Source organism: Vicia villosa, linkage group LG3 (genome assembly GCF_029867415.1).
Source record: "Vicia villosa cultivar HV-30 ecotype Madison, WI linkage group LG3, Vvil1.0, whole genome shotgun sequence".
NCBI lineage: Eukaryota > Viridiplantae > Streptophyta > Magnoliopsida > Fabales > Fabaceae > Vicia > Vicia villosa.
Genome location: NC_081182.1, coordinates 32,989,691 through 33,006,629, shown reverse-complemented (window position 1 = coordinate 33,006,629; position 16,939 = coordinate 32,989,691). Strand labels below are relative to the sequence as shown.

General features: G+C 34.8%; 1 protein-coding gene and 1 long non-coding RNA gene across 2 annotated transcripts in view; both read left to right on the top strand.

Annotated features, from left to right (window-relative positions):
* Positions 1 to 16,939, top strand: part of LOC131657837 (serpin-ZX-like) — a 43,006-nt gene that overhangs the window by 18,625 nt on the left and 7,442 nt on the right. The gene's annotated exons all lie outside the window — the stretch shown is intronic.
* Positions 2,991 to 4,035, top strand: LOC131660895 (uncharacterized). The gene is made up of 3 exons (XR_009301065.1): positions 2,991 to 3,287; positions 3,420 to 3,536; positions 3,932 to 4,035. It is a non-coding gene; the product is annotated as an uncharacterized LOC131660895 (long non-coding RNA).

Below are 16,939 nucleotides of genomic sequence, written 5' to 3'. Positions count from 1 at the left end.
CCTCTTAAATGAAAGAAAGATGCTCGTCCAAATTAGGGAAAGTGTACAAGTCTGGGGATGTGCCAGAGCATGTCTTTCAGAGTCCTAAATGGGAGACTTTGATTGAAATTGAAATTGAAATGTTTGTTTGTTTGAATGTGGTAGAGTAGTAAAAATATCTCTTTATAGAGATAAGCTATGTCTATCTACTGTATAAAAGATTTGACTTTAGCTGGCTTGTATGAGGCCCAAGCTTGAGGCTTTTTGATTGATTAATTAATATTATATTTGACTCTGGGAGGTGGCTCCATTGGGGGTTAATTACAGGGTTTTTTTTGTGTTCTGTACAAAGCCAAGAATTGAGGCTGACTCTGTTTAGGGAGACTCTATTTGTGTGCCTTGTACAAAGCCCAAGGTTGTGGCTGACTGTTGAGGATAATTGAATGAATGACTTTATTTTATGTGCCTTGTACAAAGCCCAAGGTTGTGGCTGACTCTAGCTAGGGAAAACATTATTTTCTGCCTTGTACAAAGCCCAAGGTTGTGGCGGACTCTTAAATGAATTAAGTATGGATGACTATATGGGGAAAAGATCCTAAGTGTTAGGAATCTTTGACACATGAAAGATATGGTTTATCTGCCTTGTACAAAGCCCAAGGTTGTGGCTACTGAGTGATGAAGAACTCACTGGGGAGACTCTATTATCTGCCTTGTACAATGCCCAAGGTTGAGGCTGACTCTTGACAGGGGAGTTTTATTGTTTGGGTGCCTTGTATGAAGCCCAAGGTTGAGGCTAACTGTTTTTGTTGGTTTTAACTCTACTGGAGATTTAAAAAGACTGTTTTTCTTTTGGAAGCTAACCCTTTCCAGGGATTTTGACTCAGCTGGTGAATTTGTCTGTTAAAAGACTGACTTTATCATGTTTTTGGAGGCTGACCCTTTCCAGGGGTTTTGACTCTTTTGGGGAAATTATCTCCTAAGAGAATGAAATTATTGTTTTGACATTTTAAACAGATGTTGGAGGCTAACCCTTTCCAGGGGTTTTTATTGAAATGAAGGAATGGATTGATTTTAAATGACTTTGGAGGCTAACCCTTTCCAGGGGATTTTAAGATTGAAAAAAAGGATGGCAGAAAGATTATCTAGTGGAGACTCTTTGTTTAAAGCCCAAGATGAAGGCTGACTCAATGCTGAGGATGACCAAAACATAGATCCTAGACTCTACTAAGGAGGATTGATGAAGATAAGGGTGACAGAGACTGTCCATGTCTCTCATTCCAAAAATGTACTCAATGTGAAATTGAGACAAACTTAGCTTGTTTTAAAGTCTGGTTTAAATTGGAAGAAACTCACCAGGGTAGGCTAAAAGGTGACTAAAGACCTGTTCCTATGTTTGTAAGAAACCTGATGGGTCCTTGTATACAAGCTCAAGAGGAAGCTGGAAATGCTTTTAAGAAGCCTGTGGGTCCTTGTACAAAGCCCAAGAGGAGGCTAATCGAGGGTCCTTGTTATAGCACAAGAGAAAGCTTATGTGGTTTTGAACTTATTTTGGCTCTAAGCAAATGGGTAAGAGGTTTCACCGGGAATAATTCCTCTTTGGGTGGATGTGTCCTATTTATTTGGATTCTAAAGTTTTTGCCAAGATGTTTCACCGGGAATAATTCATCTTGGGGGTTTGAACTACAGATCTCTAATTAGGAAAGAGCCTTCACCGGGAAGACATTCTCAATCCTAGGTCATATTCCTATAATATATATATAGTTTAACTGTCCTAAGGTTTATACTCAAACGCAGTTCTAAACTAATATATGCACAGTTTATATTTGACAGTAATTTAAATAAAGACTGTAAATTGAAAGCTTGTAAAGCCTAACCTGGATGGAGTGGAGGCCATTGAAGAAGTATGTACAGAGCCTCAACAGTAATTGGTGGATAATAGTTGAATGTACTTTATGATAAACAGTTAATGATTTTTGAAAACAGAAGAAGTGAAGATGGACAAAGGTCACATAGGTATCTGAAGAGTTTCACCGGGAATAATGCCCTTCAAATACCAGAAGAATGTTTTGAAAACAGAAAGAAGATTTTGAAAATACAGTTTTGAAAACAAGCTAAGAAGAGAAGGTGTTTGGGACTTACACTCTATTAGAGGCCCAATACTTTACAGTACTGGTTATAAAAACAGTTGGAAATGATTTTGTAATTTGAAATGATTACTGTCGTGAAAACAGTTTTATGAGTTTTAGGCTTACCTCGAATAATGAGAAATTGGATTTCTGAGTTTGAGGTGTTACCTTGATCATTAAGTGATATGTTTGGAATAAATTGGGATCTCAACAGTTATTGAGCATCCACACCAGCAGAAAAGAACATCGGATAAGCTCAACAGCTTACAACATTCAATGATTTTCCAGCAATTGTTTATGGACTTCTACAGCAAATGGAAGACCAAACAAACAGACAAAGGAAAAAGACAACGGAGAAATAATCTCGAAGTCTTGGGTGAAGTGAGAAAATTCTAGGTGATATGTGCAACAGTAATCAAAATAGAAATTTAAATGATTAACTATACAACACAATATAAAAATATTAAATTCAAAAGAAATTAATCTAATAAAGATATTTTTGTATTTTTATGAGAGAAGAAAATAATTAGAAATATAAACATAAATATGTATCTAATGTATTTTTTTTTGTATTTTAATAAGAATTAGAAAATTAAACTAAAATCTATATTATAATAAAAATACTAATTCCTTTTTTATGCAAAACTTTTCTCAAAGAAAATAAAAGAAGAAATAGTTAATAAAAAGAACTTGGGCCTGAGGGGGTGTAACTCGGATGGGGAGTGTGCAGGCCCAAATTGACTAAAGCTGAATGCAAAATAAAATAATAAAAAAAAATATGTTGGGCTGGACCGGGTCGGTTCATGAGGAACCCGGATCCACCCAGCTAGTTAACTCAAAGTTGGGTTTGAAAACCCTAAAAGTTGAAGAAAAGAGGCAGCGCCTCTTGTATCTCTCATTTCCTTTTTTCTGAAAAAAATAGAATAACAAATTCTCTTCATCTTTCTCACGCTAAACAACAACAACAGCGACTCGCTCCTCTCTCGGTGCTCATCCCTCCGCGTGAACAACCACAAAACCCTCTCAACTTCTCTCGTTGAGTTTCTCTCTTCTCTCAGAACCACTAACGGTTCTTTCTCTCCCTCGCCGAACAAACAATGACGGATTTCTCTATCCCGCGATGAACACCAACAAATTTTTCACAAACCTCATCAAGACTAAATCGATTCTGACAGAATGGAGGTATGATTCCTACTGATTTATGTTTCTCTTCGTGTTTCTTTTGGGTTTTCAAACTTATATCTCAAACAATTATTGAATAATAATTTCAGAATAAAATGATAACCGAAACGATATTTATGCAATTTAAAGTAGGAATTTGACTCAGTGCATCAAAGGAACAAACTTGCATCAGGATTTCTATGAGGAATTGAAGAAACATACCTGGCCGGAGCAGGTCCGACGAACCAATTCCGGCGACAACTCTGATAGGTACGAATTCGACCTTCGCTCTGCGTTTTCTTGATTCCACTGCTTCTGGAAATTTGTGGCTGTGTTGATGTGCGTTTTTGAACCTCTGACTGATGTTGTTATTCCTTTGAAATGACTGTGAATTGCTGCTATTGTTTTGATTGCACAACTATATGATGTTGCTGAATTTTAACTGTGAACTGTTGCTGTTGCGCTTTTTTCTGAATCTGTCATGAACTTTTGCTTTGAGTTGTTGTTTGTTGAGTTGTTGCAACTGTGATTGTTGCTGAGATTGATTCTGAATTTTTTTGCTTTGTTGGTGTTGATGTTGTCCCGAATTGTTTGAATTGTTACCAACAGTTTTGAAATTGTTGATTGTAACAATTTTTCTCTAACAACTTTGCTTGTTGTTGTAGGCTTTTGATGAAGGTGATGCCATAACACCTCTTTGGATTGTGGGAGAACTTGAAGATGGAACTTCAAGTTGTTGAAAGCTTGAAGATGAAGAACTTCAAGTAAGGTATGAAGAACCTCTACCTTTTCACTCTTTCTCTCTTTTTTGTAGAATAACACTTAGAAGTATGAGAATTCTATGTGTTACTCTTGCCCTCTTTTTTTTTCTCCTGCTTGTGCCAATTGTTCCAGTTTGTTGATGCTGCCATCATCTTTTGAATTGTTCTTGCTTGTTGAAGAACAACTTCGAACTTGTTGCTAACAACTTTGAATTGTTGTTGTAGGCTTTTGATGAAGGTGATGCCATAACACCTCTTTGAATTGTGGGAGACTTAAAGATGAACTTCAAGCTCTTGGATGCTCCAAGTCGTTGGAGACTTGAAGATGAAGATCTTCAAGTGAGGTATGAAGAATTACCTCCTCCTTCTTTGTAACTAGAATGCTCACCTCCAATAGAGAATCTCTTGGCTTGAGAATTTCTTCTTGCCAAGAGGTCTATTGAACAATATATGAGCAATAGAGAGAAGAGAGAAAGCAAGAATTTAAGTTGCTTTTGTGTAACAAATACTATGGAGAGCCTTTATATTTATAGGCAAAAATTAGGATATGTTAGGTATTATGTAACTTTGTAGCCAAGTTTGTGATCATGGCAAGAAAGGAATATTCCCTTTAGGCTAATCATTACCAAGCTTTCTTAGTTGTTGAATTTTCTTGGTGGCCAAGTATCACAAATGGTGCACATGGAAATATGCACATGGGATGGAAAGATTCTTTTATAACTTCTTGCAAGTTCTACGACATGTGCTTTCTCTTATGTCATAAAGTTAGTAACTTCAATGTGTAGTAGTTATGACATAAGATATCTTTCTTTGACTTTCTTTGACTTTTTGACTTTTTGAATTCTTTTACTTTCTTTGACTTTCTTTGACTTTTTGACATTTGAATTTTTGCTAATTTCACCCCTTTTATGTTTCTTTTTTTTTCCATGTCACATGAGGACTTTTGTAGAAAACATGAAGAAGGAGACTTGGACATCAAGAATGGATACTTGAAGATTTCAAGAATGAATTCAAGAAAGTCTTGAAACTTTATTTTTTTCATTTGTTCTTGTAATTCCAATAGAATTTGTATGAACTTGTATTCTTGGAAATAAATGGGACTTTGAATGTTGTATCTTGAATTTTGAATATAGTCCACTTTGTAATTCATTTGGAATTTAGAATTTGGTTCATGTAAAAGAACTTCACTTGTAATGTTTGAATTTCCTTTAAAATTCTTTGAATGAAATTGTTATTCAAACATGATGTTTGAACATTCTTGAATGATTTTTTTGAATTCAGAAATCCAATTCCCTTTGATGTAGAAAATGACGGGAAATCCTTCAAGTATCATGAAGCTTTTAATCTTGAAATATATTCTTGTATCATGAACTTGAAAGATGTTTTGAATTCGAATCCAACATTCGATGGCCTTGAATAAATGATCTTGAACTTGTACCAACTTTCAAATAATCCATATGAACGAATTTTCTCCATTATGATGGATCCATAGGCCAAAAGTCACGAAATAAATTCCAAACGATCCTCTTGAATCCATAAATTGGAAATGGCGCACTTTATTTGAAAAACCTCCATGGACATGAAATTATTTTGCAAAGAATGAGTGAACGAATGAAATCTTGATCACGGCTTCCAAACCGATCAAGAAACATTTTTGAATTTGACGCCTAGGATGTGACATCTCAGGGGGGTCAAAAATTAGGGTATGACAATCGCATTTAATGTTATACGCTTTTGTCAACTACCTCGAGCCTTGTTCACGTGTGTCTACTGACGTTGCCTTTAATAGCTTTTAACGTTCCTTTTGTCAGTCAGCGTAGCTTGCCACTTGTACTTCCTTCTGATCTGATGTTTGTGAATACAATGTTTGAATATCATCAGAGTCAAACAGCTTGGTGCAAAGCATCTTCTGATCTTCTGACCTTGAAGTGCTTCTGTGCGTGATACCATCAGAACTTCAGTGCTTCTGATCTCATGTTCTTCTGATGCTTCCATAGACCCATGTTCTGATTCTGCTTCGACCATCTTCTGATGTCTTGCCAGACCATGTTCTGATGTTGCATGCTGAACCCTTTGAGACAAAGCTTCTGAGCGCTGAATTATGCATACTCTTTATATATTTCCTGAAAAGGAAATTGCATTGGATTAGAGTACCATATTATCTTAAGCAAAATTCATATTATTGTTATCATCAAAACTAAGATAATTGATCAGAACAAATCTTGTTCTAACATAGTCATCGTAGACGACTATAGCAAATGGACATGGGTAAAGTTCTTGAAACACAAGGATGAGTCACATACTGTGTTCTTTGACTTCTGCACTCAGATTCAGTCTGAGAAGGAATGCAAAATCATAAAGGTCAGAAGTGATATGGCTAAGCATTTCTGAGAAAAAGCAATTAACACAGCATGCTATATTTAGAATAGAATCTCTATAAGACCTATTCTAAATAACACTCCTTATGAATTGTGGAAGAACATAAAGCCCAACATTTCTTATTTCCATCCATTTGGATGTGTATGTTATATTCTGAACACTAAAGATCATCTGCATAAGTTTGATTCTAAAGCTCAAAAGTGTTTCCTTCTTTGATATTATGAACGCTCTAAAGGCTACAGAGTATACAATACTGAAACGCTGATAGTTGAGGAATCAATCAATATTAGATTTGATGATAAGCTTGGTCTTAAAAAGCCAAAGCAGTTTGAGAATTTTGCAGATATAGATATCTCTAACTCAGATCATGAAGAACCCAAGAGTAAAGATGTATCAGAAGATCAAGTTGCAGTGTCTTTAGAGAATCTCAGAATTTCTGAAGAGCTAACGCTCAGAAGATCTTCTAGACTCAACTCTGCTCATCCAGAAGAAGTGATCATTGGAAAGAAAGATGATCCCATCAGAACAAGAGCATTCCTTAAGAACAATGCAGAATGTAAATTTGGTCTAGTATCTCTGATCGAGCCAACTTTTGTTGATCAATTCTGGAAGATTCTGACTAGATAATTGCCATGCAAGAAGAGTTAAATTAGTTTACAAGGAATGATGTTTGGGATCTGGTTCCATGACCTAAAGGATTTAATGTTTTTGGAACAAAATGTGTCTTCAGAAACAAGCTAGGTGAGAAAGGAGAAGTTGTAACAAACAAAGCCCGACTGGTTGCTTAGGGCTATAGTCAGCAAGAAGGCATTGACTATACAAAAATATTTGCACCAGTGGCCATGTTAGAATCTATTCGCTTATTAATTTCATTTACCACTCAGAATAACATCACTCTGTATCAGATGGATGTTAAGAGTGCCTTTTTAAATGGTTATATAGATGAAGAAGTATATATCCATCAACCTTCTGGTTTTGAAGACTCTAAGTCTCCAGAACATATTTTTAAACTTAAGAAATCATTATACGGACTGAAGCAAGCTCCCAGAGCTTGATATGAAAGATTAAGTTCTTTCCTTCTAGATAATGGTTTCACTAGAGGAAAAGTGGACACAACTCTCTTCTGTAAAACCTTTAAAATGGATATTTTAATTTGTCAAATATATGTTGATGATATTATATTTGGAACATCTAATGCTACACTTGGAAAGGAGTTTGCTAAGTCTATGCAGGCAGAGTTTGAGATGAGCATGATGGGAGAACTCAAATATTTCCTTGGGATCCAGATTAATCAAACTTCTGAAGGAACCTACATTCATCAAACCAAATATGTCAAAGAGCTTCTGAAGAAGTTCAAGTTGTCTGAAAGCAAAGAAGCAAAGACTCCTATGTATCCAATGTGTGTATTAGGTAAGGATGAGGTAGGCAAGAAGGTAGATCAGAAAATCTACATAGGTATGATATGATCTCTTCTATATCTTACTGCTTCTAGACCTGATATTTTATTCAGTGTATTCCTGTGTGCTAGATTCCAATCAGATCCTAGAGAATATCACTTAACTGCTCTTAAGATAATTTTGAGGTATCTGAAAGGTACTACTAATGTTGGTTTAGTCTACAGAAAATCTGAAGAATACAACTTAGTAGGATATTGTGACATTGATTACGCTGGAGATAAAGTTGAAAGGAAAAGTACTTATGGAAGCTGTCAGTTTCTGGGAAGTCACCTGATCTCCTGGTATAGCAAGAAGCAAGCCACAATTGTCCTCTCTACAACATAAGCAGAATAAGTTGCTGCTGTTGGATGTAGTACACAGATGCTCTAGATGAAAAGTCAGCTAGAAGATTATCAGATATATGAGAGTAACATTCCTATATTCTGTGATAATACTTCTGCTATCTGTTTATTTAAGAACCCTATTTTATATTCTAAGGTTAAACATATAGAGATTAAACATCACTTTCTTAGGGACTATGTTCAGAAGGAAGTTCTTTCTTTAAACTTTGTTGATACAGACCATCAATGGGCTGATATCTTTACAAAACCCCTTGCCGAAGATAGGTTTAAGCTCATTCTGAAGAACATCAGTATGGACTTATGCCCAGAATGAGGTTATGAGAAGATCTGATATATGGATTAGATTTGAAATGTTTATTTATTTTCTTATCAGATGTTCTGGATTTGTATGATCATTTAGATACTCTGATTCTGTTATTCCTAACGTTTCATATATCTAAGTATGATACAGAACTTCTGTTAAAGCAAAACACCTGTCACCGGCTATTCCAGATGATGACCACGTGTTCATTCTTAAGGGACAAACATGCGTGCAGTTGATGAGACGCCGCCCTAGGTAACTGTGCAAATCGTTTCAAATTTTACGCTATCTCTCCTAATGTCTCTCATCATTAATTGTGATTGATTCAAATTCTGTAATCTCCTGCATTCAAAATTTCGTTGCATTTTATTTCAATCCGCGTCTATTTAAACACATCTCACTTTCATTTTATCCTTTTTCACGTATTCATCATCACTGTTTATGCATTTTGGTCTTCTCTTCTCTCTTCCCAAAAAACCCTAAATTGAAGAAACCAACTAATCTCAAGTGTTCTTCAATGGCTTCTTCATCAAATACTCAACAAATGTCTCGTCTTCTCAAGAACAACATTAACAACAGCACCAACAAAATGTCTTCACTCCATTGAAGACCTGTTTAATTCCATACGAAGATTTGGAAGTTCTCTGTGAATCTATGTGTCATACCCCAAAATTTGCCCACATTATTGCTCCTATTCAAGTTTCAAATCCATATGCAAAGCTTCTAGACAAATTCTCCTATACAAAGGCTCTGAACTAGGGTTTGATCCATTCAAAAGGAAATCAGTGAATCAATGGCTCCAAGGCATCTCGTATGGCTCAACATATCCCACATTACCTCTATGACAAGTATCAAGGCCTATCTCAAAATTTTGGTCATTCAAAAGCTCAGAAAGTCAACAGTCGACTAGTTGACCTAAAAAGTCAACTGTGGTCAAAGAAAAAGTCAAAACTCCTGATTTTTTGTCAAGATCCTCATATTGAAGTATCATTCACCATTTGATCAAGAATTGATCATGGTTCATCAAGGAAAGATCAGAAATCAACAATTCAAAAAGTTGCTAAATTAGGGTTTTGTATAGGAAAAGTCAACTGAACTTTGACCAGCCATAACTCTCACATGGAACATCATAAATTTTCTATCCAAAGCTCATTTTGAAGGAAATTTGATTCTCTACAAAATTGTCTCTCACATGCCAAGTCTAAAAATGCTTCATTTAAGAGATATGGACCAAAACATTATAGGTCCTTTTCAAAAGTCAACAAAAAGACACTTTTTTCAAAAGGACATAAAATGAGAATGGAAAATGATTTTGATATGAGACCAAAGACACTGGTTAGAGGTCTCTCTAAGGTTTCCAAAATGTCCTAGAACACATTCATACCTCAAAAATTGAGAGAGATAGACCTTGTCAAAGTTGAGCCATTTTGGAGGGAAAAGTGTGAGGAAAAAAGATTCAAATTGAATTCTTTTACAAAGAGGCCCATATTTTTAAGACCCAATCTCTTTCCTCATGGTATTAGGAGCCCATAAACCTTGGCCACGAATTTTCTTGATTTTAATTAATTTTATAAGAGTTTTTATTCATTTAAAAAATCAATAAAATTAAGAAAAATCAAAAGATTTGGAAGGAAATTTGTTTTGAATCAAATACCAATCCACATTTACTCCAAATATCAATAAAATTTCGTGCATGTGGTAATTAAAAAAGATTGAATCAAATATTGGCCAATTTTAGCAAGTTTTAATAAAATTCTCAATCAAATTTCCAAAGATTGCAAGGCATTGATTCAAGGAGATTTCTTTCAATTTTGTTGCCCTAAAAGGATCACCTATAAGTATGCAACAAGTATACAGCACAAGGGGAAAAAAATTCTGCCTCCAAAGCTCCAAACCCGGATTCCAAAAGTCAAAGAAAATCAAAACTACAATTCTGAAGTGGAGGCCGATTTAGAAGTTCTTGTGCATCCTAATACGTTCCCCAGTACTCATTGAAGCTTTTCCGATTGCTGCACACGAGAATCACGTCCAGAATCGTCCCAAAACGTTCACGGTTTGCATCATTCTAACTCTCTTAGATTGCAATAAATCATGCATGATAATTGTGTTCTATTGGCATATTAGTGTTTGTTTTGATGATTAGAACGTTTCTGGAAAGTTAATTGCGTTTCTGTGCATCTATGAGTGAATCACCATGTTAGGGTTCGTAGGTTTCAAATTAGGGCTTCTTGATTGGGGTAAAATTAGGACGAGCCATGAGCACCATTGAATTCGTGATCACTGGACGATCAAGTGGGAGTGGTCGCGAAGAATTTTTGTATCGTTTTGGGCCCTGTTTGATTTTTGCAGGTGTTAAAAGCAAGACCTTTTATAGCGCATCTGTGGCAAGCGCTGTAAAAAGCGTGTTGCAGAATTTTGGTGAAGAAGATGATGAGCTGTCACAGGACTATTGGCTGGTTTCAAACAGATTTTGGCGCGTGTTTGTTAGTGGGGGACGGGCAGATCTAGTGTGCATCTGGCAACGTGAGCGCACCATACCCTCAGCTACCCACCGTTAGATTGCTGCTTCTTTTCATCCAACGTTTCTAAGCATGCAGGCGCATCATGGTCCCTATACGCCTGGCCACACTGGATCATAAGTTAAGTTTTTTTGAATTTTTTTTAATTTTAATTACACAGCCTTTTATTAATATATATATATATATATATATATATATATATATATATTATTTCACTTCAAATAAATTTATTTTATATGCATAAACTATATAAAAAATATATAAAAACTTTATAAAAACTTTTTATATATTTATTTTATTATCTAATTATTTCATTTAAATTATTAATGTTTATTATTTTTTTATTTATATCATTACATTTATATATTTATTTTATTTTCACGTAATTCATATTTAATTATTTAATTCATAAAGATCCATAAAAAAAAAATATGTTTACACTCGATTTTATTTTCTTATCCTGATTTAATTAATTAGGTCGCGAGACCAATAATTAATTAAATCATTTATATTTTCATATTTAAATTCGTACCCTAATCAGGGTTTACGATGAACACCCCAATACACTGAATATTGTCTTTTTGCGCCTTGCCTTTTCAGGGTTACTTTTTAACGCTCTCCGACAACGCGCCCGATTAAGATTCAAAGCTAAGTACCCTACTTTTTAAAATCTATTTTGTTTCCTTTTAAAATTAGGGTTTGTTTTGCCTTCATCTTTCCTCCGCCTTTGCCATTTTCAGGGTTACCCCCGAGGCTTCCCGCCAACCATATCAGATCAAATTCGAAGCTAAGTGCCTATTTACTCTGCTTATTTTATTTTTCTTTATATCTTTATTTTTTTTAGAGTTAATAGCATTTGCCTCTGAACTGATAATGCACTTACCCTATTTTTGTTTGCCATTTTTCCCACTTTTTCAGGGTTTGTCGAGTGCCAAAGCTACGTCATTGGTAACCCTAAATCTTTTCTGTCTTTTATTATTACTTATGTCAAACCCTATTAAGGGATCCGCTGGTTGCAATTCCCCTCTCCTCCGCTGGTTTCATTTTCCCCCTTCCCATAAATTGTTTATATACTGTGTGGTTAGTAATTTAGGGAGTGCAAATTTAAACTGGGTTAGAGTCACTAATTTACAAGATAACATAACTGAATTAACCACGTGATTTTTGCACACACGCACTCTTTTGGGGTAACCTCTCTGTTGCCTTGTTGCCTGTTGCCTGTTGCCTTTGTGTTCTTTGCAGAATAAGCCACGTCCCTCGAATACGAGGATACCTCATCCATGCTGCCTCGATAAATAAAGGTCATGCGACCCTAATGATGCTGCCTTCGATATACTACATGACCTCGACCCTCGGAAGTTGCCTACGAAAGGCTGAGGTATCCTCTGGTTGCCTACAAAAGGCTATTCTGATCCTTCCCTTAGACTACCTGCCTCTCTATGGCATGGGACAGTCTTATGGAGAACGATAACTCGATGACCCGTTTACATCCAAACGAAAGGCTTCCTGCCCTCTATGGCATGGATAGACCCTTTCACCCTGAAAGGCTAAAAGAACTCTTTTTTTCAAATTATAAGGTAATTGCCCCTAATTGCCTTGCTCTGGCTAAAATGTCTTTTATCAACTTTTTCTTAAACAAACACTCTCAAGGCTACGCTCATTTACGAGCTAAAGTCCTTGTTTCTTCATCTTCTATACATTTCTAAACTTTTGGTTTCAAAACTGAAGAGCAAAGCAATTAAGAGCCCATGGAAAACCATGGATGCAAAGGGTGCTTTTTAAACCTTCCCTTTGCATAATTTACCCCCCGTACTCAGTTTCTTTTTAAAAGGTTTTTCCTGTTCTTTTAGCCTTTCTGATTAATTTGGATAAAATAAAAGTCGGTGGCGACTCTTGCTTAACCGCGACATTTTCGATAAAAAAAGGTCAGTTCACCGTATTACACTATGGTTGCTTTTGAAAATCTGCAAGCACATGACTTCAGCATCAAGACAGATATGTTGATTCAAGGATGGGAAAATTACTTTGATCATCTTATTGGACCGGTTTATCCTCTCTTGGTTAAGGAATTTTGGACTCATGCCACTCTTACCCCAACTGCTATCATCTCCTTCGTGCTAGGCCAAGAGGTTGTAATCTCTAAGAATCTGATAAGGAAGTTCTATAACCTCCAAGGTTTGGGTGGAATAAATGGTTCTCTCCCTGGAAGAACTGATTGGGAAAAAGTTCATCCAGAGTTATTTACTTCTGGAAAAGGCTCACCTCACTCTATAGATCTGGAGCCTTCTTACAGAGTTTGGGCGAAGATCATTCTAGGATCTTTCAATCACAAAAAATCAACAGTTTCTGCAACCTACATCAGTCAAGATCAACAGTTCCTTCTGTACTACATTGGAAAGGGTATGAGAATCAACTTTCCTCAGCTTCTGTTCGATCACCTGTGTACTCATGTGAAAGAATCAAGAGAGGTAGAACGTCTGAAGTATCCCAAAATTAAGAAGAATACCATTCATATGGGAAGATTGGTATCAGACATTCTGACTGAGAGTGGTCTGATTGATACTCTGAGAGCAGCTGGCTCTATTCAATATCTGACTATTGTTCATGGGAGTACTCTGACTGCTCATTCCTTGAGAAGAATGCATTTGATTAAAAAGGTGATCTCCACTCCAAAGGTGATTCCTGATATTCTGACCAGAAGAACTCCAGTTGTTGACTTCCCTTAGATGTTCAAGGAAGAACTATCAGAATCTGTTCAACTCTATTTGGAATCCTGTGTAAGAGACCAGTCAGAAGTTGACCCTGCTTGGATTAGTGGAAGAACTCTTCCATCATTGGATGATCTAATCAAGAAGGATAAGAAGAAGAAATAGAAGAAGAAGAAGAAGAAGAGAAAGGATAATGGTGAAGGTCCTGCTACAAAGAAAACCAAGAAGCTGAAGAAACCTTCAGGTATTGTGATCTTTGACTCTGGACCTATTAATAGTTCTAAACGAGTATCAACAGATAAACCTGATTCTCTCAAAATCCCTAGAACTTCTGAACAGCTTCATAAGCTTATAGAAGATATTGGTAATGTAGATACCTCTAGTTTACATTTTGTTTCTAACCTTTCTCCCCATAAAAATCCAAAATCTTCTAAAAATCCATCTCCTTCCACCAAATCCAAAGGAAAACGCCCTCTTTATTCTGAACTTAAACAGTGGAATATGGTGGTGGAATGTCTTCGGGGAACTAGACGGAACCAGCGACGAATTTCAAGATGAGGCAGTTTCTCTGTTACAGGTTCTGTCTCAAGTGTGCCCAACATGGTCAGGGGCAGAAGACAACTATAGGTAGGGTGAAAACACGGTTGGCCAATACGCGGTAAGTGGAGGCTATAGGATGGCTTCAAAGTTAGTTGGTGGGGCAGTGCTGAGCCCACAATAGGCAGAGGCGTACTCAGCACTGTGGATGTCGAAAATCTCGTCAAAAATCAAGGTCTTCGGTTGGAGGTGCGTAAAGGATAGAGTCGCAACAAAGGAACAATTATTGCGAAGGGGTATTCTCCATAACAACAATGATAGTCAATGCGTCTTCTGCTCATCAGCGGTCAAATCATTGGACTATTTGTTACTAAATTGTTCATTCTCAAAGGAAGTGTGGGCAGAGATCTCGCTATGGCTGGGAACCGGCATGAGTCAAGATCACGAGTGTAGGGACATATGTTGAGTTTCATACAGGTACACGCGGGTAAAATGGAAAAAAGGAGGACACTCTTATTTTTGTTCGAGACATGCTGGATATTATGGTGTACTAGGAATGCTCGCGTTTTTAGTGGCGAGGATTGTCTAGTGAGTATGGTGGTGGATAAGGTAAAACTGTTATCATGGCAATGGCACGCTTTGGGTTCCAATACCAACCGGTGTAGGGATTTTTACTTTTGGCATAAAATCCCGTTGGATTTCGTTTAATTGTATGGTTGCCGTTGTATTTGGGCGAGTACCCCTTGTACTCCTTGAATATATCATTCCATTGCCTATAAAAAAAAAGAATATGGTAATGCAACAAAAGTAGCAAGATGAACCATGTTAATATTAGTATATGCACTAACATATGACTACTACCACAAAGACACTTTCATATCACTTGACCTATTTTTATACCAATATTTAAGAGTTAGTGGGTATCAAGGTTGTTAAAATCTCGATTTAAAATCTAAACTCTATAAATTTCACATTTATAGATCAGCATTTCGTGTTAAATCGCAGGTAAAAACTTTTTTTTAATGTAAAATCGTATTCTAGAACGATTTTAGATGACTTAAATCTTTCTAAAATCGGTGAAATCGTGTAAAATCATGTAAAATCGTTGGATTTTACTCTTTGACCTGGTTTTATTTTTTTTTGTCAAAGTTAAAAATCACATGTTATATTTTGGCCCATAAATTTTCTCTATAAATTTTTAATTTTATTCACATTCATATCTTGTATTTAGAATTTTTAACATTTGAAGATGGATTTAATCAAGTCGAATATGAATGTTCTAATTAATGAAAATGATGTTGTAGATGAAATGAACTTTTGATTAAGTTGAAGAAGATGAAAATATTTGATTTTTTGAACTTGAAAAACTTATGAAACTATTGTTTTTTTATAATCCTTTGGATGTTACATTATGATTTGGTGGAAAATTTATTTAGTTTGATACATGTTTGTGAATATTACACTTTATTATGATGATGCAGTATATTTTTGTTTTATGATAAAGTTAAAATGTTAAATAATTAATGCATTTAGAATATTATATTAGTATAAATATGTCGTATATATAAATTTAATATGAGGTAAACTCCATGATTTTACGTTTCGATTTTATCTAAATAAAATGAATTAAGATAAAAACTCGATTCTGACAACCTTGGTGGGGATGATATAATTGATTTAGTGGTTGATAAAGAGAGGAGGATATGGGGAAAGTGGGGGGACGCTTCAAAATGATGGTATGGAATGTATCATGATTTACTAAATATTAATAAAATATATTTTTTTTATATAATAATAAAGGGGTGATGCACTCACAGTGTAAAATAGTTTTACAATGTCAATCAATCACAACCATGTATCCAATTCCATCACACTTTTATCTTTAAATTTTTTTAATGACATGCAAAATTGATTGTTTTCTATTGGATGACAGTGTAAAAATGTATTACACTGTCAGTGCATATCCATTAAACCCTAATAATAATAACAATTATTTTCATAATAATATTTACTAAATAAGTAACAAAATAAAATAATAAAAGTATAAAAGAATATTACTTAATAAAATAATATAAGAATTACAATTTATTTATTATAAAAATTTAAACATAAAAAAAGAATTTTTAAAAATCAATAAAAAATTGAAAGGAGAAGTTAATTTGACCAGTTCTATTGAATTTAAAATGGGAAGTTATTTTGACAATATTTTTTATTTAATATTTGATCAATTAAAAAAACCCTTTAAAACTATTAAAAAACGTGGGATTACAAATTTTTATTAAATTAATAAATAACGAATTTTAAACGTGGGTGAGGATTTTAAAAAAGTGGGTTAGAATTATAAAAAGAGAATAACTAAAATTTTAAATAAATTAATAAAGAAATAAATACAAAATTAAAATTATGAAATTATAAAAATTAACCTTAATTTTGGGTTCAAAATTAACAACTTTAACAATTTTTATTAAATAAAGAATTTTAAACATTGGTTAGGATTTAAAAAAAGAGGGTTAGGATTAAGAAAAAGAGAATAATTAAAATTTTAAATAAGTTAAAAAAGAAATAAATATAAATTAAAATTATGAAATTACAAAATTAACCTAATTTTAGCTCCAACAATATAAAGAGAGTTACCAACTTTAATTAATAAGATATTTAACAAATTAATAA